The sequence below is a fragment of the Coregonus lavaretus genome (genome assembly GCF_964263955.1).
Source record: "Coregonus lavaretus genome assembly, chromosome: 18".
Classification (NCBI taxonomy): Eukaryota; Metazoa; Chordata; class Actinopteri; order Salmoniformes; family Salmonidae; genus Coregonus; species Coregonus lavaretus.
In genome coordinates this window covers 38500026-38524612 of record NC_140005.1, presented here as the reverse complement: position 1 = coordinate 38524612, position 24587 = coordinate 38500026, and positions in this window count along the sequence as shown.

Sequence of the window (24587 nt, the reverse complement as noted above, 5' to 3'; positions counted from 1 at the left end):
TATTTGAGCAGCAGGTTCAAGAGCGGCAGGGTCAAGAGCTAAATGAGAATCCCATTCCCACCTATGTGATAGTGTGGGACAATGTCAGTTGCCAACGAGCTGCTCAGGTAAGGGAATGGTTTAACATCAATGGGCAGTTTATGAACTTGTACCTCCCTCCATACTCGCCTTTCCTGAATCCGATTGAGGAGTTTTTCCTCCTCTTGGAGATGGAAAGTGTATGATAGACAACCCTACACCAGAGTAAATCTGCTGCAAGCCATGGATTTAGCCTGTGGTGATATAGGTGAGGAATCATGTCAGGGCTGGATACGGCACACAAGAGGCTTCTTCCCCCGTTGCCTCAGGAGGGACAATATTGCTTGTGATGTGGACGAAGTGCTCTGGCCTGACCCAGCCCAAAGACAAGAAGAAGCACATTGATCATGTTTACTCCTTTGATTTTTGTCCCTTTTAGTATTGTATACTGTAGTACAGTGCATTGTAGGCTGTATACTGTACAATGGACAAATTGTATGGCCCTGAACATTGTGCTTTCCATTTGTTAACAGTACTGACTGCTCAATAGATTTTGACTGGTTGCAGGTTCATATCAACAAAGAACAAGAATTACAGTATCACAGAGACAAAGGACAAGTTTGTGAGATGCAGGGTACAGTACTGTAAAAATAGGGGTACAAGGAGGAGGAAGAACAAAAAACAAAATTGCAAAGAGCAAAGCAGAGTAGTAATTTCTGATAAATTTTGAGCTACTATGATAGAACAAAAAATATGACATTTGTTTTGAGATTAAAAATGTACTTCTCCCTGAGAACTGTATGTTTTGAACAATGTGTTTTCTATTTTTCGGTGTATTGTTTACTGACTGCTTGGGAGTGTATATCATTTTGATCACTTTGTTTATGATTTGAGAGCAGTGTTTGATTTTGAACACAGGTAAAACTGTTTTGAGAATAATGTTTCATTTTGCGAGAGGAGTCAGAGGTTATGTAAATAGTGCTTGAAGATGAGGTTTTGTGTTTAATGTTTTCAGGAAATGGAGCAAGGTTTCAGAAATTGTGTTTTAGCAATTGAGAAAAACTGTATGTCCTTGAGTTCAATCGAAGTCGAATTTGCCATTACATTGTATGAATCATTCCATCAAATGACTTTGTCATCAGTCGGCGTCTAGGCGAGGTAGAGGAAGAAATTACATTAAGAGAGAGAGAGAAGCTGGGGGAGAGGGACTGGGGAGAGAGGTAAATAAATTACATTGAGAGAGAGAGAGATAGAGATAGAGAGAGAGAGAGAGAGAGAGAGAGAGAGAGAGAGAGAGAGAGAGAGAGAGAGAGAGAGTGAGAGACAGAGAGAGAGAGAGAGAGACTGGGGGAGAGAAGAGAGACTTAGGGAGAGGTTCAGAAATGACATTAAGATGGAGAAGATGTGGGAGAGATGGAGGAATTACATTACGAGAGAGAGAGAGAGGAGAAGGGAGGAGAGGGGAAGAGAGGATCATTTGTTTTCTAATCCCTATGAACGTCACCTCTGGTCTCCCTGACAGGCCTACGTTCTGTCATTGTTTTTCTAAAGGGCCAGCCCAGCAGGCACCAGCCAGACCTCTGAGACATACACACACACGCACAAATGCACAGACACACACACAGCAAATCAAATCTCACCACGCTAGGTCATCAACATGACTCTGCATGTTAAGTATGTATCTAACACATCTACCACCACCCTCCTTTCACCCACTAGACTCTCCCAAACACCCCCGTGGCGCTACACACACATACACACAGACACACACACATGCATGCACACACACACACACAACTCCCCTCCCCCCCACCGGCATCTTGTTAAATGTATTCTCTCTGTATTCATGAAACAGACTGAGGAATGATACATATCAGAATGAGAGTTGTGTTTTTGTTGCTTTGATAATTGATAAACTCTCTTCGTTCTCAGTTCCCGGCATTCCCAGCCATGGATTAAATGTTCTAAAGTTTCTATTTTCTATTTTGTTTTAGCTGCTGTGTCAGTTGGGACTGTTGTGAGCTGTTAGAGGTGGTTCAAGGAGTTATTCTGACCTGTATTGTTCATCTGGGGAGCCTTCTTAGTATGGTCAGAGCAGGACAGGCAGGGTCAGGGGTCATGGCTACCCAAGCATGGAAGAAGGGTATCGGATGACAAGAGTCCAGAGTGGTAGCAGAGATCTCAAGGGGAGGTATGAGGGAACAAGCAGGGGCCAAGGGGGGTTTCATATAGCGATAGTGTCAAAGAGGTCTCAGTGTCCATCATCATGAGGGAGGGGGATGGAGAGATCGAGAGAGAGGTAGATACAGAAAGAGAGAGCGAGAGAGAGAGTCCAGTGGTTGCTGATATATCTAGGGGGCTGGGGATAAGTTAGGATGAGGGGATGGTGAACACTAGCCAGGGGGGACATAGCCTACGTTTAGACAGGCAGTCCCATTCTGATATTTTTTCACTAATTGGCCTTTCGCCCAATCGGATCAGCTCTGAAAAAGATCTGATATGATTAGTCAAAAGACCAATTAGTAAAACAAATATCAGAATTGGGCTGCCTGTCTAAACGCAGACATAGAGTCAAAGTGTCAAAGATTCTCGAGCGACATCCACATTAGAGCAGGGGGGGTAGATGAAGAGACGGTGAGTCCAGTCGTTACCGATGTCTCTAGGGGGCTGGGGATAGGGGGTGTGGGGAGGGGTGAACACTAGCCAGGGTGGCCATAGAGTCAAATAGTCTCAGGGGCCATCATCGTGGACCGGTGAGATAGCTGGATAGACTCTCCACACATTGACCCTACATGACAACTACATCAGATCTGAACACAGAGCCTGATACTACCTCAAATACGGGGAGAAGCTTAAGGAGACTGAGCTATAGCGAGAGAGAGGAGGATAAGAGGACCGTGACCTTGAGCTGCATGGGTTACTAGGAAGAACGATGCCATGGAATAGATGCTTCACGTTGTTCATGAGGCTCTGTGGAAAGAAAATGGACAACAAAGTATTTTTCTACTTCTTCAAAACGACAGGAAATCCAATTGCAGCAGTACAAATTTAGTCACAAATGATTTGTTTGATAGTGTAGAAAGTATAACAAAGCCAGATAGTTATGTCAAAGAGGATTCTCCGAAAATGTAACCATAATGAAACTATAGTTTCTATAGAAAAGCCCAGGGAAGGAGCCTCCCGAGTGGCGCAGTGGTCTAAGGCACTGCATCGCAGTGCTTGAGGCGTATCTACAGACCCGGGTTCGATCCCAGGCTGTGTCACAACAATGACCGGGAGTCCCGTAGGGCGGCACACAATTGGCCCAGTGTCGTCCGGGTTTGGCCAGGGGGGCTTTGAATGGTGTTTCCTCCAAAACATTGGTGCAGGCGGGTGTTAAGAAGCTGGGGTCTTGTTTCAGAGCACGCATGACTCGACCTTCACTTCTCCCGAGCCTGTTGGGGTGTTGCAGCGATGAGACAAGATCAAAATTGGGGAGAAAAAGGGGGTAAAATAAAAATAAAAAAAAACCCAGGGAAATAGTCCATCCCAGTGCATTGAGAAATACAGCCTGTTGTAGGCACTAGGCGAGGGTAGACAAATACAGAACAGAGCGTTGTAAACACTGGCAGGGTTAGACCAGGTTAGACTTGGCCATGTTTAACAACACTGTTGTTGGCACCACCTCTCTCTGAGAGGAGAGTTATTATCATTCACACACACACCGCTATTACTTTAGGGGGTTTTGCGCTATGCTTCACGAGGAGAATTGTTGTGTAATTGGCATTCATCATAACAGTCATTTATGGAGAAAAAAACAAACAAATAAAGAAAGCAAGGAGGAAGGAAGGAAATACAAGCAGTGGTGGGTTGCAAGTGGGGAAAAAATGTGCTGAATATGAGCGTTGCGATAAATAAGTCCCTTAGCAGATGCCTGGGTTTATAAATATTCATGAAGACACTAATAAAATAGGAGGAGGCTGAGAAAGAGAAGGCAATTAAACATTAAATATTAAGCCTCAGCTCGGAGTCTGACAGTAAACATGATTCTACCCCTGTGATGAGCTAGGATACTCTGTTCTGGCCTGGTCTCTACTGGTCTTCCCAGGTCTCCTCTAGTCTCCTTTAGTCTCCCCTGGTCTTCTCTTGTCTTCTCTAGTCTCCTCTAGTCTCATCTAGTCTCATCTAGTCTCCTCTAGTGTCCTTAAGTATCCCCTGGTCTCCTCTAGTCTCCCCCTCTCCCTGACATGACTCAATAAACACAGATGTGCAACCATAATAATCTCCGCTAGTCTCCCTTAGTCCCTATTGGTCTCTACTGGTCTCTACTCTTAGCACCTGGACAGTCATGTCCAACGCTAGATTTATCAAGGCAATTAAAGCATAAATATTTACCTCAGCTCAGTCTCTGACATGACTTAGTAAATATAATACTGCTGAACAAGAGATAGAGATGCAATAGATACTAGATCCCTTGGCCTAGTCTGCCAACCTCTCTTCACTTAGACGGTCAAGGCTAACTCTCAAATAGAGTTATTAAGACCAGGTTAACTTAAGGCCCAGTGAGACCACTTATAGTCTGTACCTCTAAACCAAACTTTTTCACTCAGGCCCCCCTTCCAGCATTGGGGAACATCCTGCACCCTCCGTGCACACGAGCGCGCGTGCGCGCCACGTCTATTTCTATGGGCACAAGCACTGTTCACGACACAAACTGTTCACACCCCTTTTGCAGGTTTAAAGCTAATTTCCTGCAATTCTACACATTTTGTCATGGGGTGCAGAGAAAATGTTGCAGTTTTAAAGCCCATTTTCTTGCAATTCTATACATTTTGCCAAGTCTAATGTGTATTCATGTGATATTTATGTGACTCAAACATTACAACAAAATCTAGGGGCTAAAAAACCTAGCTAAAAAAACGTTAGCTGACATGGGCTAGTTGATCTGGACATTTCTGACAAGTTATAAATAGCTCTCTAAGGTAAACAATGACTGACATGACAAGAGGAAAACTGATGATGCACTACCCAATTTCAAAATGGTACCTACTATTACAACTTTCAAGAGTAAGTTGAAAGCTGGACTGAGAACCTTTAACCCCCCCCCCCCCACACACACACACACACACAGTTTGGGAACCACTGCTCTAAACAAACGGCTGCCAGCCGTGCACAGAGCAATCACAGCAGAGCTCCCAGAACAGAGACAGTGGGAGATAAACAATCGGTGAGCCACAGGGAGATAGGATTCTGTAGGGCTTTCATTGAATGTGAGGTAAGGTGGATTCAGACAAACACACACAAATGCACACACGCACACACAGACGCAGGCACACTGTTGACATTTACAATCAGACAAATTTATGCATTTTCATTTTGGGCCAATTTTCTCTTGGTTTGTGAGCCTCCACAATTTTTCTGTGGATTCATTTCACATTAGGGACCTCTGCCCTTGAAAATATTCAATTTAGATTAGACTAAGAAAAAGGAATGATACTTATCATCACGCTCCCTGTTAGATTGGAGATTCAATTGTAATCACTGTTTTTCCTTGAGCTGAATAACCCCTCTTCTGCTACAAACAACAACGTGAAATCGATTTTCCCCTCTGTCGCACTCACGCACGCACACACACACACACACACACACACACACACACACACACACACACACACACACACACACACACACACACACACACACACACACACACACACACACACACACACACACACACACTTAGAGGTAGCCTGATACTTGATCGCCTGACACTTCATCATTGGTTTTATTTCTAAGTGTCATAATTTTCATTGATTGATGGCCTGGTCCCAGTGGTGCAGAAATGAGACTTTTAGCCAGATTAAGCGTGTAATTAAATGACCAAGATATGTTTTATTTTATGCCAGACTGAAAACTAAGACGGGTAGGGACACTTGGGTTAATGTGCCCCATTCTCTAAATAATTCTGGGAGTGAATCTGTCTTTGTTAAGTGTCTTGACTTTAATTCACTCACTAAGTTCCTCAGACATTTTCCTGCTGCATCCCAAATGGAACCTTATTCCGTATACAGTGCCTTCGGAATGTATTCAGACCCCTTGACTTTCTACAAATTTTGTTACATTACAGCCTTATTCTAAAATGGATAAAACAATAATAATCCTCACTAATCTACACACAATTCCCCATAATGACAGAGTGAAAACAGGTTTTCAGAAATGTTTGCAAATTTATAAAAAACATGAAACCTTATTTAAACAAGTATTCAGACCCTTTGCTATGAGACTCGAAATTGAGCTCTGCTGCATCCTGTTTCCATTGATCATCCTTGAGATGTTTCTACAACATGATTGGAGTCCACCTTTGGTAAATTCAATTGATTGGACATGATTTGGAAAGGCACACACCTGTCTATATAAGGTCCCACAGTTGACAGTGCATGTCAGAGCAAAAACCAAGCCATGAGGTCAAAATAATTGTCCGTAGAGCTCCGAGACAGGATTGTGTCGAGGCACAGATCTTGGGAAGGGTACCAAAAACTGTCTGCAGCATTGAAGGTCCCCAATTACACAGTGGCCTCCATAATTCTTAAATGGAAGAGCTGGCCGCCCGGCCAAACTGAGCAATCGGGGGAGAAGGGCCTTGGTCAGGTAGGTGACCAAGAACCCAATGGTTCCTATGTGGAGATGGGAGAACCTTCCAGAAGAACAACCATCTCTGCAGCACTCCACCAATCAGGCCTTTATGGTTGAGTGGCCAGACGGAAGCCACTCCTCAGTAAAAGGCACATGACAGCCCGCTTTGAGTTTGCCAAAAGGCACCTAAAGACTCGCAGACCATGAGAAACCAGATTCTCTGGTCTGATGAAACCAAGATTGACCTCTTTGGCCTGAATGCCAAGCGTCACGTCTGGAGGAAACCTGGCACCATCCCTACGGTGAAGCATGGTGGTGGCAGCATCATGCTGTGGGGATGTTTTTCAGCGGCAGGGACTGGAGACTAGTCATGATCGAGGCAAAGATGAATAGAGCAAAGTACAGAGAGATCCTTGATGAAAACCTGCTCCAGAGAGCTCAGGACCTCAGACTGGGGCGAAGGTTCACCTTCCAACAGGACAACGACCCAATGCACACAGCCAAGACAACGCATGAGTGGCTTCGGGACAAGTCTCTGAATGTCCTTGAGTGGCCCAGCCAGAGTCCGGACTTGAACCCGATCGAATATCTCTGGAGAGACCTGAAAATAGCTGTGCAGCAACGCTCCCCATGGGAGAATCTCCCCAAATACAGATGTGCCAAGCTTGTAGTGGCCTTCACCAAGTGAGTTCCTAGGTGAATATTATCTTTACAATTGAACCATTACATATACACTACATGACCAAAAGTGTGTGGACACCTGCTCGTCGAACATCTCATTCCAAAATCATGGGCATTAATATGGATCTGGTCCCCCCTTTGCTGCTATAACAGCCTCCACTCTTCTGGGAAGGATTTCCACAAGATGTTGGAGCAAATCAAATCAAATCAAATTTTATTGGCCACATGCGCCAAATACAACAGGTGCAGACATTACAGTGAAATGCTTACTTACAGCCCTTAACCAACAGTGCATTTATTTTTAATTAAAAAAAGTAAAATAAAACAACAACAAAAAAGTGTTGAGAAAAAAAGAGCAGAAGTAAAATAAAATAACAGTAGAGAGGCTATATATACAGGGGGGTACCGGTGCAGAGTCAATGTGCGGGGGCACCGGCTAGTTGAGGTAGTTGAAGTAATATGTACATGTGGGTAGAGTTAAAGTGACTGCATAAATAATTAACAGAGTAGCAGCAGCGTAAAAAGATGGGGTGGGGGGCAGTGCAAATAGTCCGGGTAGCCATGATTAGCTGCTCAGGAGTCTTATGGCTTGGGGGTAGAAGCTGCCAAGAAGTCCTTTGGACTTGCTTCCATTCAGCCACAAGAGCATTAGTGAGGTCGGGCACTGATGTTGGGCGATTAGGCCTGGCTTACAGTCGGCGTTCCACATCATCCCAAAGGTATTCGATGGGGTTGAGGTCAGAGTTAAGAGTTAAGATTTCCCTTCACTGGAACTAAGGGGCCTAGCCTGAACCATGAAAAACAGCCCCAGACCATTATTTCTCCTCCACCAAACTCTACAGTTGGCACTATGCATTGGGGCAGGTAGCGTTCTCCTGGCATCCGCCAAACCCAGATTTGCCCGTCGGACTGCCATATGGTGAAGCGTGATTCATCACTCCAGAGAACGCGTTTCCACTGCTCCAGAGTCCAATGGCGGCGAGCTTTACACCACTCAAGCCGACGCTTGGCATTGCGAATGGTGATCCTAGGTTTGTGTGCGGCTGCTCGGCCATGGAAACCCATTTCATGAAGCTCCCGACAAACAGTTATTGTGCTGATGTTGTTTCCAGAGGCAGTTTGGAACTCGGTAATGAGTATTGCAACCGAGGACAGACAACTTTTACGCGCTACGCGCTTCAGCTCTCGACGGTCCCGTTCTGTGAGCTTGTGTGGCCTACCACTTTGCGGCTGAGCTGTTGTTGCTCCTAGATGTTTCCACTTCACAATAACAGCACTTACAGTTTACCGGGGCAGCTGTAGCAGGGCAGAAATTTGACGAACTGACTTGTAGTGCACTATATATACACTGTTATAACGTATTGTCATTGTGTTGTGGGAACAAAGTTAAATCTGTTAGATAGGTAACTCTTGGTGCCACAGAGTCTGAATGCCAAGGATTCCAGTATGTCGAGGGAGCTTACTGGGGTTTATCTTAGAATGGTTGATAGATAGAATATACTGACTTGGGTACAAGCAGGTACCATCAGAGTGGGGAGTGCCCACTGATGGTTACCAGATGTCGTTGAAGAAACGTGTAACATGAAGTATCTAAACTGAGAGATTTCCTTTGTCCAGGGTTCGGATGAGAAGAGGCAAAGCATGTGCCATTTGTTAAACGAACCCGGTACCGTAATCAAATAAATACTTTGTATCAACTCTCCACATAATTGTTTAAGTATATTCTTGCATCCTGAATTACTTGACACCAGAGAAACTCATCATAACATACACTGAGTGTACAAAACATTAAGGACACCTGCGCTTTCCATGACAGACTGACCAGGTGAATCCCGATGACAGCTATGATCCCTTATTGTTGTCACTTGCTAAATCCACTTCAATCAGTGTAGATGAAGGGGAGGAGACAGATTGAAGAATGATTTTTAAGCCTTGAGACAATTGAGACATGGATAGTGTATGTGTGCCATTCAGTAGGTGAATGGCAAGACAAAACATTTAAGTTCCTTTGAACGGGGTAGGGTAGTGGGAACCAGGCGCACCGCTTTGTGTCAAGAAGTGTAACGCTGCTGGGTTTTTCATGCTCAACAGTTTCCCGTGTGTATCAAGAATGATTCACCACCCAAAGGACATCCAGCCAACTTGACACAACTGTGGGAAGCATTGGAGTCAACATGCTCGGCTGCTCTGGTCTAGGCTGTGTTGTGATGATTCATGCTCGGCTGCTCTGATATGGTGCTGTGTGTAGTGTGATGTCTGTGGGAGGGGTTACACTGAGGATCGATAGAGACCATAAATTCCCCCAGTCCTCATGATGCATATTGATTTAGTGTTCAGGGCCTGGTATCAGCTCCAGGACATGAACACCAGGCCAGGCCTACGTCCCAAATGGCACCCTATTTCCTTTATAGTGTTTGACCAGGGCCAAAAGTAGTGCACTATATAGGGACTAGGGTGCCATTTCGGACACAACCCATTCCCTCAATCCCTCATCTCATGGCTTTTTCCATGGAAAAAAAGAGAGTTACCCAGACATCCATAACCAATATCACTATCTCCATCTCTCTCTATCTCTGCAAATGGTCATTTAAATCTGGCCACCCACCAGGTCACCATAGAGGTCTAAAGCAACTACAACATCAAAATGGCCTTTCACTCTCTCTTCCTCTATCTCTTCTTACCTCTTATCTGTTTTCTCTACTCTTCTTTCTAATTTATTCTCTCCTTCCCTCCTTCCTCTCCCTCCTGCTGTGCATCAATCCTCAGGTCTGTGGTGAGCAGGAGCTCGGTGTGAGCGGGATGAAATAGAAAGAAGATTACAGCTGGCACAGGTGAGGTTAGGTGTGTGTGTGTGTTGAGAGGGGTGTGTGGTTATGTGTTAATAGCATTATGACTACGTTACCCAGGAGGCAATGCGCCACCCATGCAGGGTTGTTGGGAGTATGCCTTGCTAGCTGAAGCATCTGTTTATTAAAAATAGTTAAACCTACGCCCCAGTATGTCATTAAACAAGGAACAAACCATGACACCATAACATGGTGTCAGATTGGTAGTTGCTATGAAGAGACAAAGGTGATAGTTAGCAAGATGAGTGATGGTAATGAGCCGCAGCAGAGAGAGTGACATTAGTGAGAGAGAGGCAGCATTGGAATCTGTTGATGAGGAAGTTGATGAGCAACCTCCTGAAGTTAAAGAAATTGAAACTGTACCTGTTCCCCGAGTGTTTCCCATCATGGATAGGCTTAGTCCTCCTACTCCTATGCAGTTAACAGGCAATTGGATATGTTTCAAGCAGAGATTCAATACCTACCTAGCAGCCAGTGGAGCAGGGGAAGATTATGACAAATTGAAAGCATGTTATTAGAGAGGATACATTGGACATTTACAATAGCTTCCAGCTAGACGAGGCAAATTTGACATTTACTGAGCTCATGGCTAAATTTGAGTAGTACTTTGTACCAAGCCAGAACATCACGTTTGAGAGATTCAAGTTGTTCACTCATGATCAGGAACAGGGAGTCCGTTTTGACCAGTACATGGCTGAGTTGAACACACTGAGCAAAATGTGTGAATTTGAAAATCTGAAAGACTCAATAGTGAAAGACAGGGTAGTCTGTAGCATACTTGATAATAGACTCAAGGAAAGATTGCTGCATGAGCAAGATTTAACTTTGAATAAAGCAGTGGATATGTGTAGAGCAGCTGAAACCACCAAAGCACAAGTTAAAGCACTGCGCAGGGATGAGACTGCAGTGCATGAAGTAAAATAGAGGAGCCACACACAAAACGCTTCACGAAACAAAAACAAGCAAAAGAGAAAAAACAAAGCACTGCATGTGGAAAATGTGGAGTTATCCACAAGCCAAAGAGTTGCCCTACAGATGGCAAATTGTGTAACAACTGTGCGAAAAAGAATAATTTCCCAAAATGCTGCAAAGCTGAAGCTACAAAGAAAAAAGGAGGAGGCTGAAGAATTCTTTGTTGATTTTCGGTGGATATTTGCAATGCAGTAAAAGCTGAATGGATTGTGCCATTGAGTGTGAATGAGACTATAATACCATTCAAGCTCAATACTGGAGCTCAGGTAAACCTATTTGTGCTGGATGACTACAAAACTCTGAAAGTGAAGAGCAGAATAAGCCTATATACTGGGGAGAACGTACATACCAGTCAAGGGAAGCTGCATAGTAACTTTACAGCACAAGGGCAAACAGTTTAAAGCACAGCTGCTGTTCGTGGAAAAGACTGTCCTAGGAATCAATGCACGTGAAAAGCTCAGTCTGGTGAAAAGAGTGTTTGAAGTGACATCACAGCAGTGGTGGAAAAAGTACCCAATTGTCATACTTGAGTAAAAGTAAAGATACCTTAATAGAAAATTACTCAAGTAAAAATGGAAGTCACCCAGTAAAATCCTACTTACATTTATGTCATTTAGCAAACACTCTTATCCAGAGCGACTTACAGTTAGTGAGTGCATACATTTTTCATACTGGCCCACCGTGGGAATCGAACCCACAACCCTGGCGTTGCAAGCACCATGCGCTACCAGCTGAGCTACACGGGACTACTTTTACTTGAGTAAAAGTCTAAAAGTATTTGGTTTTAAATATACTTAAGTATCAAAAGTAAATGTAATTGCTAAAATATACTTAAGTATCAAAAGTAAAAGTATAAATCATTTAAAATGTCTGATTTTAAGCAAACCAGACGGCATCATTTTCTTCTTTTTTTCATTTACGGATAGCAAGAGACACGCTCCAACACTCAGACATAATTTACAAACTAAGCATGTGTTTAGTGAGTCCGCTAGATCAGAGGCAGTAGGGATGACCAGGGAATTAGACCATTTTAATAATAAAATATAATATAATATGCCATTTAGCAGACGCTTTTATCCAAAGCGACTTACAGTCAAGTGTGCATACATTTTTACGTATGGGTGGTCCCGGGGATCGAACCCACTACCCTGGCGTTACAAGTGCCATGCTCTACCAATTGAGCTACAGAGGACCACATTTTCCTGTCCTACTAAGCATTCAAAATGTAACGAGTACTTTTGGGTGTCAGGGAAAATGTACGGAGTAAAAAGTACATAATTGTCTTTAGGAATGTAGTGAAGTAAAAGTAAAACTTGTCAAAAATATAAATAGTAAAGTAAAGTCCAGATACCCCAAAAAACTACTTAAGTAGTACTTTCAAGTATTTTTACTTAAGTACTTTACACCACTGCATCACAGACTGAAAATGACCAAGAATCACTACTGACTGAGTACAAGGACGTGTTTGAGGGTGTTGGATGTTTACCTGGAGAACACAAAATATGCACTGATGACAAAGTTACTCCAGTTGTGAATACGTGTAGGAAAGTTCCATTCACACTGAGGAAAAAGCTCAAGGAGGAACTCAGATGTATGGTTGAACTTCATCACAAAAATGGATGAACCCACAGATTGGGCAAGCTCACTGGTAATTGTGATGAAAAACGTTGGCAATCTCAGGATATGTCTAGACCCGAGAGATCTCAACAAAGCTATCAAGAGAGAGCATTTCAAGATGCCAACCAGAGAAGAGATAATGTCACAGTTTGCTGGAGCAAAGTGGTTCAGTAAGCTTGAAGCCTAATCAGGATTCTGACAAATGAAGCTAGATTACGCAAGCTCAAGGCTATGCACCTTCAACACACCTGAGGGTAGGTACAGATTTCTTCGTCTACCATACGAGATTCTCTCAGCGCCAGAGGTCTACCACAAAACCATCCACATTATCTTCGAGCACATTCCAGGAGTAGAGACCATGATGGATGACATCAACATCTGGGGGTCCACAAAAGAAAAATATGACGCAAGAGTGAGACAAGTGCTGGACCTGACACGGAAAGTCAACCTGAAACTAAACAAGGACAAATGCAAGTTTGGTGTGAAAACACTTACCTTCGTGGGAGATGTACTCTCAGAGAAGGGAGTCAAACCAGACCCGAGGAAAACATCAGCAATCAACAACATGGAGCACCTGCAGAACAAGGACGATGTGAGACGCTTCATGGACATGATCACCTACATTGCAAAGTTCATACCTCTGTCAGCACAGTCCGCTCCACTCAGATGTCTTCTGGAACAGAACGATGAATGGGAATAGTCACATGAGCAGGAAAACTGCTTCGAAAACCTGAAAAATACAATCACAGAAGAGCCAGTGCTCAGGTTCTACGATCCAGATAAAAGCACAATGTCTGCATAGTTTCTGCACAGTTCGGCCTGGGAGCAGTTCTTCTGTAACAGCAGGACGACACCTGGCAACCTGTCACTTATGCATTCAGAGCCTTAACAGGCGCAGAAACAAGGTACGCACAAATAGTGAAAGAACTACTGGCGAGCACATACGTGTGCAAAAGGTTTCACCAATACATCTACGGACAAGCCTTCCAAGTAGAAACCGACCACAAACCATTGGTGTCAATCATGTCCAAGCCACTGAATGATTGTCCAATGAGAATCCAGAGAATGATGATCAGACTGCAAAAGTACAATGTGAGGATGATCTACACCCCGGGAAAGTTCATGTTCGCCGCCGACACTCTTTCTCAAGCAGTCGACAAGAAAGAGAGCGCTGACACACAGAAAAGCGCTGAGATTCAGGCCTATGTCGAAATGATCGTAGCATCCCTTCCTGTATCTGCCGAGAGAATGAAGCAGATGAAAAAGAGAGCTGACCAAACAATGAGTTGAAAGAAACAATACCGAAAGGATGGCCTGCACAGAAAAACAACTGTCCAAGGAGAATACAGAATTACTGGATGTGCAGAGCAGAGCTCACCGTTGTGGATGACATCATGCTCAAAGGCAACAAGTTCGTAATTCCCATGACACTACGCAAAGAAATGCTACAGAAAATACACAAGGGCCACTTGTGTGAGGAAAAATGCAAATGACGAGTTGGCTCTAAGCTTGGTGCAGGCATGATATACAGTATTTTCTCATATTTCTATTAGCATGCAGGGAAATCTAACTCAATTGCCTTGTCATTCACTTGATATTAGATTACCTCTGTTTATGTGAAATGTATTGTGAAGACTGAAGAAATATCAAAGAACACTAATGACATTAAAATGTATCGCTATATCTTTATCGCTTTTCCTTAACATTCTCCCATAACATTCTCTCTTCCATACAATGCAAGGTCTTGTTGAGATTTATTCTAATATATTCAATTTTATTTTTGTAACTCCACTCCATCGTCTTCGATCTGCTGTGTTGTGCGCTCTAAATTTCTCTGGTGTCACTGAGTCCCCAGTGAAGTAGGAGCGGTGTGTGTGATGTGTGAGAAGGAAATGGCCATGCGTCTCCCGAGCCCAACCACAGCCACTCCAGCCTGGGATGAAGACAGGTTGTCAGCCCTCTGCTATCTAGACCTCAGTAGACCTCCCTCCACAGCAGCATTAGATAAAGCGAAGCAGCCTTGTCTCCCTCCCTGCTTCTGTGCAGTCTTCAATCCCATCTCCTGCAGGGCCACTCACCTCTAGTGCCACCTCTGTAATTTAAACTGTGGAGAGAGAGAGAGAGAGAGAGAGAGAGAGAGAGAGAGAGAGAGAGAGAGAGAGAGAGAGAGAGAGAGAGAGAGAGAGAGAGAGAGAGAGAGAGAGAGAGAACAAACCAGTGAAGAACAAACACCATTGTAAATACAACCCATATTTATGTTTATTTATATTCCCATTTGTACTTTAACTATTTGCACATTGTTACAACACTGTATATATACATAATATGACATTTGAAATGTCTTTATTCTTTTGAAACTTCTGAGTGTAATGTTTACTGTTAATATTTATTGTTTATTTCACTTTTGTTTACTATCTACTTCACTTGCTTTGGCAATGTTAACACACGTTTCCCATGCCAATAAAGCCCTTAAATTGAAATTGAATTGAAATTGAATTGAGAGAGAGAGAGAGAGAGAGAGAGAGAGAGAGAGAGAGAGAGAGAGAGAGAGAGAGAGAGAGAGAGAGAGAGAGGCCAATTACACAGATCTATGCATCACAATGCTCTGGTGAATAAGTTTGTTTGGCTCTGGAGGTTTGTTCTGTCCTGGCTGTTCAATAATGTCTGCCCTATTTTCAAGGTGACATGATGCTCCTGGATGAAAGATAACGCTGGTATATGTCTTAGGAACTCATCTGTCTCACCTTCAGGAGTCAGAGGAGACAAAGACAGAGGAGAGACATTCTTCAGCACCTATTTATTTTCTCCTCTATAGCCAGTAGCATACCACCCTGCATCCAACTGCTGGCTTGCCTCTGAAGCTGAGCAGGGAAGATCCTGGTCGGTCCCTGGATGGGAGACCAGATGCTGCTGGAAGTGGTTTTGGAGGGCCAGTAGGAAGCACTTTCTCTTCTGGTCAAATTATTTTTATTCCAATGCCCCAGGACAGTGTTTGGGGACATTGTCCTGTGTTGGGTGGCGTCTTTCGGATGGGACGTTAAATGGGTCTCCTTACTCTCTGTGGTCACTAAAGATCCCATGGCACCTATCGTACGAGTAGGGGTGTTAACCCCGGTGTACTGGCTAAATTCCCAATCTGGCCCTCATGCCATCATGGCCACCTAATCATCCCCAGCTTCCAATTGGCTTATTCATCCTCTGCCCTGTAACTATTCCCCAGGTTGTTGCTGTAAATGAGTATGTGTTCTCAGTCAACTTATCTGGTAATATATGGGATAAAAAATCATTATAGAAAGAAAGTAGCAGTGCACGTCATCACATGGCTCAGTTCCAATCCCCCAGTGAATTGTGTCTTCCAGGTTCTTTCTACAGTACACCAACACACTAGGAATGAGACAAATGTTACAAAATCTTTAGGGGAGATTAAAGTGATCGTTTTTGAAGTTCTAGCTTTAATAATTTAGATTTCCCTAGGGTGTCTCTGTTTCATCCAAATCGTTCTTTAACACCCCAGGTAAGTCGAAATAAAGATTAAACTTCAGAAAATGTAACTATCCTTTAAATACATCCATTCCAGGGTCTTTGGTATCCTCGTCTTGAGTCAGAAAGGGAAAGATAAATTATTAGGTCAACAGAGACAGGAGAGTCTAGAGGGCCGTCCATAAGAGAGCGAGAGCTCTGTCAGAGAGATAGAGAAAGAGTAGAAGTTTATTGATAGCCAGCTGACACTTGAGAGGCAGTCCAAATCTTCTGTGTCCTACGCACCATCCCCTCTATACCACTATATCACGCTTGTCTAGTACTATATCACCACATTCAACTGAATTACAAACTTCCTGAATTTCAAATCAACCCCAAGGATAGCCTCTACCCCCCAAGGCACTTGTGTCAATTTGAGGGGATTGGATAGGTGAAAGAAATATGGCACTAGCTTACCTATCCAAGATCTACAGAAGTGCCTGGGGGCTAGGGGTTGATTATTCAGGGACTTTGTGATAAACCACCCTCTCCTGGTAAATGAAAGATATTTCGAAACAGTTATGAATTTCCTGTTGGCAGTAGGGCTTCATATTCCCTTGAAAAAGGCCAAGCCGAAATTGTTTTTTTTTCAATTGCTTTCATTAAATGTAAGAAAAAGCCTGTTTAGGACTGAACACAGAACTTAGAGAAACAGAGTCGCTAGTTCTAGGTCCCAAGAAACAAAGAGATCTTCTGTTGGATCTGACAATTCATCTTGATGGTTGTACAGTCGTCTCAAAAAGAAACTGTGAAGGACCTCTGCGTTACTCTTGACCCTGATCTCTCTTTTGACGAACATATCAAGAACATTTCAAGGACAGCTTTTTACCATCTTCATAACAATGCAAAAATCAGAAACTTGTTGTCCAAATATTATGCAGATAAACGAATCCATGCTTTTGTCACTTCTAGATTAGACTACTGCAATGCTCTACTCTCCGGCTACCCGGACAAAGCACTAAATAAACTTCAGTTAGTGCTAAACACGGCTGCTAGAATCTTGACTAGAACCAAAAAATGTGATCATATTACACCAGTGCTAGCCTCTGGCTTACTGTTAAGGCTAGGGCTGATTTCAAGGTTTTACTGCTAACCAACAAAGCATTACATGGGCTTGCTCCTACCTATCTCTCCAATTTGGTTGTGCCATAGATACCTACACGTACACTACGGTCACAAGACTCAGGCCTCCTTATTGTCCATAGAATTTCTAAGCAAACAGCTGGAGGCAGGGCTTTCTCCTATAAAACTCAATTTTTATGGAATTGTCTGCCTATCCATGTGAGAGATGCAGACTCCGTCTCGACCTTTAAGTCTTTACTGAAGACTCATCTCTTCAGTAGGTCCTATGATTGAGTGTAGTCTGGCCCAGGGGTGCGAAGGTGAACGGAAAGGCACTGGAGCGACGAACCGCCCTTGCTGTCTCTGTCTGGCTGGTTCCCCTCTCTCCATTGGGATTCTCTGCCTCTGACCCTATTACGGGGGCTGAGTCACTGGCTTACTAGTGCTCTTCCATGTCGTCCCTAGGAGGGGTGCGTCACTTGAGTGGGTTGAGTCACTTACGTGATCTTCCTGTCCAGTTTGTCGCTCTCGGGCTCGTGCGGTGGAGGAGATCTTTGTGGGCTATACTCAGCCTTGTCTCAGGGTAGTAGGTTGGTGGTCTGTTGATATCCCTCTAGTGGTGTGGGGATTGTGCTTTTGGCAAAGTGGGTGTGGTTATATCCTGCCTGGTTGGCCCTGTCCGGGGGTATCGTCGGACGGGGCCACAGTGTCTCCCGAACCCCCCTGTCTCAGCCTCCAGTATCTATGCTGCAATAGTCTATGTGCCGGGGGGCTAGGGTCAGTCTGTTATAACTTATTGTTATTCTCCTGTCTTATCCGGTGTCTTGTGTGAATTTAAGTATGCTCCCTCTAATTCTCTCCCTCCCTTCTCGGAGGACCTGAGCCCTAGGACCATGCCTCAGGACTACCTTGCCTGATGACTCCTGGCTGTCCCCAGTCCACCTGGTCGTGCTGCTGCTCCATTTTCAACTTTTCTGCCTGTGGCTATGGAACACTGACCTGTTCACCGGACGTGCTACCTTATCCCAGACCTGCTGTTTTCAACTCTCTCTCTCTACCGCACCTGCAATTTTGACCTCTGAATGCCCGGCTATAAAAAGCCAAGTGACATTTACTCCTGATGTACTGACCTGTTGCACCCTCTACAACCACTGTGATTATTATTTGACCCTGCTGGTCATCTATGAACGTTTGAACATCTTGGAGAACAATCTGGCCTTAATGGCCATGTACTGTTATAATCTCCACCCGGCACAGCCAGAAGGGGCCCCTCAGAGCCTGGTTCCTCTCTAGGTTTCTTCCTAGGTTCCTGCCTTTCTAGGGAGTTTTTCCTAGCCACCGTGCTTCTACATCTGCATTACTTGCTGTTTGGGGTTTTAGGCTGGGTTTCTGTATAGCACTTCGTGACATCTGCTGATTTAAAAAGGGCTTTATAAATACATTTGATTGATTGATACTAACAGTAAGAACATTACACATCAGAGGAGATAGTGTAAATGTCAGGGAACTAAGGAACAGAGTTGTTAGGGAATAGGGGTTCAAATCTATCCTTCAGGTGAACCAGCCTTGAGGCACTGATGACATTAGCCTTGGTGAACAGTGCTCTCTCTGTGTGTGTGTGTGTGTGTGTGTGTGTGTGTGTGTGTGTGTGTGTGTGTGTGTGTGTGTGCGTGCATGCATGCGTGCGTGTGAGCGCCTTTGGCAAATAACATGAGTTCCAGTGTTACACCCCCAGCAGTAAACAGGATTCTGAGGGTTCCTGGAGGTTAGTAGGAAAGCCTGTTAGGACTTCTCTTCATGCTCCTCACACACACACACACACAGATGAGATAGGAACACACACACATAGCTCAGATAACACACACACAACTCAGATACTGTATTAACCTATCTCCCTTTAACCCAGCAGGAAATCATCTGACTAATCTGCTAAACCCTTCCAGTTTGGTAATGGTTTCCTGATTATCAAAGACCTTCCAGTTTGGTACTGGTTTCCTGATTATCACACATTTCACACAGAAATGTAAATTGCTCTCAGCAAATCAAACAGCCCTCACGTGAGAGAAAAACATTAGAATTTGACACCCAAAATAATCACATGCGTGCACACTAATGACAGACAAACGCACACACACAGACACGCACACACACCTTGATATTTGAAGAGATGAAGGCACTAGTATTAAGCCTCTGGGGGATTAGGCCAGGACGGGCAACATTAGCTAATCAGTTTGTGAGACTCAGACTGAGACGGTGCATTCGCCAGGCGGCCTACTTATAAAACAACTTCAGTGAGAAAAAACATCCAAAAACCCTGACCTACTTGAACTTTAGCCTGTTTTCACTCACAAACGCTTGGCACTGAGAAAATATCATGCTATACAAGGAGAAACCAACCCAGAAACTGAACATCCTGTCCAGACCAGTCTTTATCTTCTCTCCCACAGTGGATTACATAAATACACACAGACACGGGCACAGGCACACACAATCACATACATTAAACATTAAATTAATAAATAATTTACCCTCATTTCATTAAAAAGTGCAACCAACCCAAGAGAGATAAACCCAAGAGAGACATGATGATGAAAAGTGTAGGCAATATCTTGATTTCAACTGATTGTGCATTTCAGATGCAATTTAAGATCAATCACATTCAGTCCATTCCTTCAGAATATAATAGTTGTCTCTAGCAGTAGCCATAGAAATATAATTAATAGAACAGATAGCCACAAATTGCTGTGGTCCATCTGAGAGGCTTTGTACCTTCTAGTCATTTTATTTCTATGGCAGTAGTCTGGGGACAGACAGTCTGTCAGCCACCGAGCTGAACAGCATCCTGTTCACACGCACGTGCCCACACACACACCCTACAGTAGCATCCTGTTAGTTGTTATCTCTTGAGAGGGAGAGGGAGGATGAAGACAACTCCAACCCCCTCCAGCCTGCTGGCTGTCTTCTCCTGGATCTCTTCCCGCTTGGCCTACCTCATCTGTCAACCGGACGTGACCTCCTAGTGTCGACACGGAGCCCCGCCGATCCATCACGACTGGTCTGCCGACGTAATCGTCTGTGGTTTCAACAGGCTTCCCGTTGCGACGACAACGAAGATCCATCTGCTAGCCCCGGCCCGCTAGCACACGCAATTCAACAGCCGTGCTTCCTGATCGCCTGTGCTGTAGCACCAATTCGAACTGCTCTCGGACTCACATTGATGTTCACTGGACCTTATGATCACTCAGCTGCACAGCTGATGCCTGCTGGACTGTTCCTTTACACGGTACCCTGTCCTGTTTTATCTGTTTAGCCTCAGCCCAAACTTTCATCGCCATTACCAGTTGTTGTCTTAGCTCTCTCGAATAACACCTCTGATTGCTTTATGCCTCTCTCCCATGTCAATATGCCTTGCCTATTGCTGTTCCAGTTAGTTCGTATTATACAATTTCACTGTAGAGTCCCTCTCAAACTGCCTCAAATAGCTCCTTTGTTCCACCCCCCATACACGTGGAGACCGGCTCAATTGGTGCCTCCAGTGATGCTATCTCTTTCATTGTTACCCAACGCTTAGGTTTACCTCCACTGTACTCATATCCTTCCATATCCTTGTCTGTACATAATGCCCTGAATCTATTCTACAACGCCCGGAAATCTGCACCTTTTATTCTCTGTACCCAACGCACTAGAAGACCAGTTCTTAAAGCCTATAGCCGTATCCTTATTCTAGTCCTCCTCTGTTCCTCTGGTGATGTAGAGGTTAACCCCTGCAACCCCCAGTATCACTCCTACTCCCCAGGCGCTATCATTTGTTGACTTCTGTAACTAAAAGCCTCGGCGTTTTGCATGTTAACATCAGAAGCCTCCTTCCTAAGTTTGTTATTCACTGCGTTAGCACACTCCGCCAACCCTGATGTTCTAGCAGTGTCTGAATCCTGGCTTAGGAAGGCCACCAAAAATTCAGAAATGTCCATCCCCAACTACAACATTTTCCGTCTAGATAGAACTGCCAAAGGGGGTGGAGTTGCAATCTACTGTAGAGATAGCCTGCAGAGCTCTATCATACTATCCAGGTCTGTGCCCAAACAGTTTGAGCTCCTACTTCTAAAAATCCACCTTTCCAGAAATAAGTTTCTCACTGTTGCCGCTTGCTACAGACCCCCCTCAGACCCCAGCTGTGCCCTGGACACCATATGTGAATTGATTGCCCCCCATCTATCCTCAGAGTTTGTACTGCTTGGTGACCTAAACTGGGATATGCTTAACACCCCGGTCATCCTACAATCCAAACTAGATGCCCTCAATCTCACACAAATGATCAAGGAACCTACCAGGTACAACCCTAAATCCGTAAACATGGGCACCCTCATAGATATCATCCTGACTAACTTGTGTGTGTGTGTGTGTGTGTGTGTGTGTGTGTAGGTGTGTGTGTGTTTGTACGTGTGCAGGTGCGTGTACATGTGCGTGTGTGTGTGTGTGTGTGAGTGTACTTCCGGCATGAGTGCATTCTGGCGCGATAACGTGAGAATTTGCCAGATATTTTGATCTTGCACCAGATACTTCACACATTAGTATGTCAGACACAGAGCGAGCGTGAGAGAGCGAGATCGAGATTAATCTAGCCTATATTATGAGGTGACCTAGATGTGTTGATACTGGGGTTGTTAATAACCCAGCTGTCTCAGTGTGATGATATGAATGAAAGTGGAAGCTACGCAAGTCTAAAACCTAGAGAAAAGCAATAAGCAAATAGGCAATATAGCATAATGAAATGTAATGCTGTGCACAAAAGCGCAGACTTAGGCATTCATAGTCCAAATGAAGGAGCTCAATTTATAAGCCACTTCAAATTATTTCCCTAAGAGAACCAGAGAGAGCGATTGGAATAGGAGCACAGCTTGCCATCAGACACACTCCCACTTGTCGTGCATATTGTTAGTCATCCAGAATAGAGATGTGACAAATGTACAGAAATGTATTATTGTTTAAACAGACATTTCTTTATTTTTAAATTACATGTGAATTCACAATGCAGATTGGTCCTGCATATGACCGCTCAATCTACTGTGGTCATGGCTACCAGATGGCTCTCAACTTACTGCTGTCCCCCACCCACTCAGCAACAATGGTAGTTAATGCCGTTTTTAGGTTCTCTGCTGTGTGCCTCTCCATGTTCTCAGTGGTGAGTTCATGGGACTTCATGTCCCACTTTTCATCAATGTGATGGCTCGTAACATTGATGTATGGCAACGGGTTCATAATCGTCCAACAATCTATTGTTAACGCCATGTATGGTGTTTGAGAGCTCAAGCTTTGTACATGCTGAGCAATCATTGTAATATTTCTCCATCCGAGCCGTCACGGTTTTTCGACATGGCATCTTATAGTCTGGTTCTATGCCATCAGGGCATTGAAACCGACATCCTCTACCATTGACAATGGCTGCATATGAACTGCAATAATTTCTTTAATCAGTGCTGTGATTTTCTCACTCCGTCCCTTATCGTACTTATTTTGTGTAAAGAGCCTGTCTAATGTCTGTTGTTGGGGGCCTGCGCTGCGCTGCTGCCAGCAATGGCCCCCCGTGTAGCTCATTTGGTTGAGCATGGCGCTTGCAACGCCAGGGTTGTGGGTTCAATTCCCACGGGGGGCCAATATGAAAAATGTATGCACTGAGTCGCTCTGGATAAGAGCATCTGCTAAATGACTTAAATGTAAAAATGTTTGGGTCTCACGGTGCCTCCCTTTCAGATGGTTAAGCATTGCACCTGTACTGCCACCGTAGCTCTATTCCACCTTGCAAAGTTAGCATTTCACCACCTTCTCATTTAACTTCTCAAACTATTGCCATACAGGACTTCACTGCTGTCGCTTCCCTGTCTCAGAGATGACGTGCAGAGCGCTTTATATCCGTGGCAAATAATTTGAAAGATGCATATCTCCTACTACTAACGTTACAGCATTGTTGCGTTAGGTATTTCTTTAATTTTAATTTTGTCCTTTATGATGATGATGATCTGGGCCTTTTAGTGGTAGTTTTGTGATAACAGCACTGTGATTTTAATTGTGTAAAGAAAAACAAAAATAACCTTGTTTTTCAGTTAGGGAATTTCGTTTAAACGTTCACACCCCTAATCCATAACATTGAAGTTCTCTCTTTTTGTTCTGACAAAGTACATTTTTCAAATGTTTAAAAAACGTCCTCTCCTCGCCTCATCTGTTTTAGTGCACTGATCTGAAAAATAACTGCCCAGGTGAATGCCAACCTAATGAGTTTCCAACATATTGTTTTCACCTGTCAAGTCTTTTCCCATCAGTGCAGACAGGAGAGGAGGAGAGGACGGAATTTCAGACAATACACTGTAGATAAAGAGCCAACGAGCCAAATGTCGATTCCCTGCCAGTTGGTTCTCACCTGCCGTGTGAGAGCGTGTATTACCTGTCTTGTGTGTGTGACCCTCAGCCCTGTCTAGCCTCAGCAGCAGTTGTCCAGTCTCACCAGTCCTTCCCTGTCCTTGTCATCGTGGTCTCCACCACACTATCCTACAGAGAGAGAGAGAGAGAGAGAGAGAGAGAGAGAGAGAGAGAGAGAGAGAGAGAGAGAGAGAGAGAGAGAGAGTGAGAGTGGGGGCAGGGAGGGAGGAGAGAGAGAGAGTCAGAAAGAAATAGAGACAGAGACAAGGCAGAGAGAGAAAGAAAACAACTGTCAGATTATAACTGCTCATAATGCATGATCCTGGGAAGGGGGAATATTCATATTAATTTCTAGAGTTACATAACAAACAAATCCCCATCAAAATCTGTCAATTTAAACTAGAGATAGCAGGTTTTTTGCATTGGATGCGTCTCAATCCACCGCACCTGCAAGTGTCACACTGAAAGGTGGCAGAGCTAGAGCAGTGTTTGTCAGACCATGAGACATCCCGAAAATCGGTCAGTGTTCTCCGTTTTGCTCTACGACCCCCACAAGTGTCAAGGGACTCGTCTGAAGGTAACCGGTACGATTTTTTTTTTAAACGAATGGAAGTATGAAAGTAGTTTTGTGCATACTCAAAAAAAGGGGTTGAATATGTGTAAAAAAAATATATACAGTTGAAGTCGGAAGTTTACATACACTTAGGTTGGAGTCATTAAAACTCGTTTTTCAACCACTCCACAAAATTCTTGTTAACAAACTATAGTTTTGGCAAGTCGGTTAGGACATCTACTTTGTGCATGACACAAGTAATTTTTCCAACAATTGTTTACTGACAGATTATT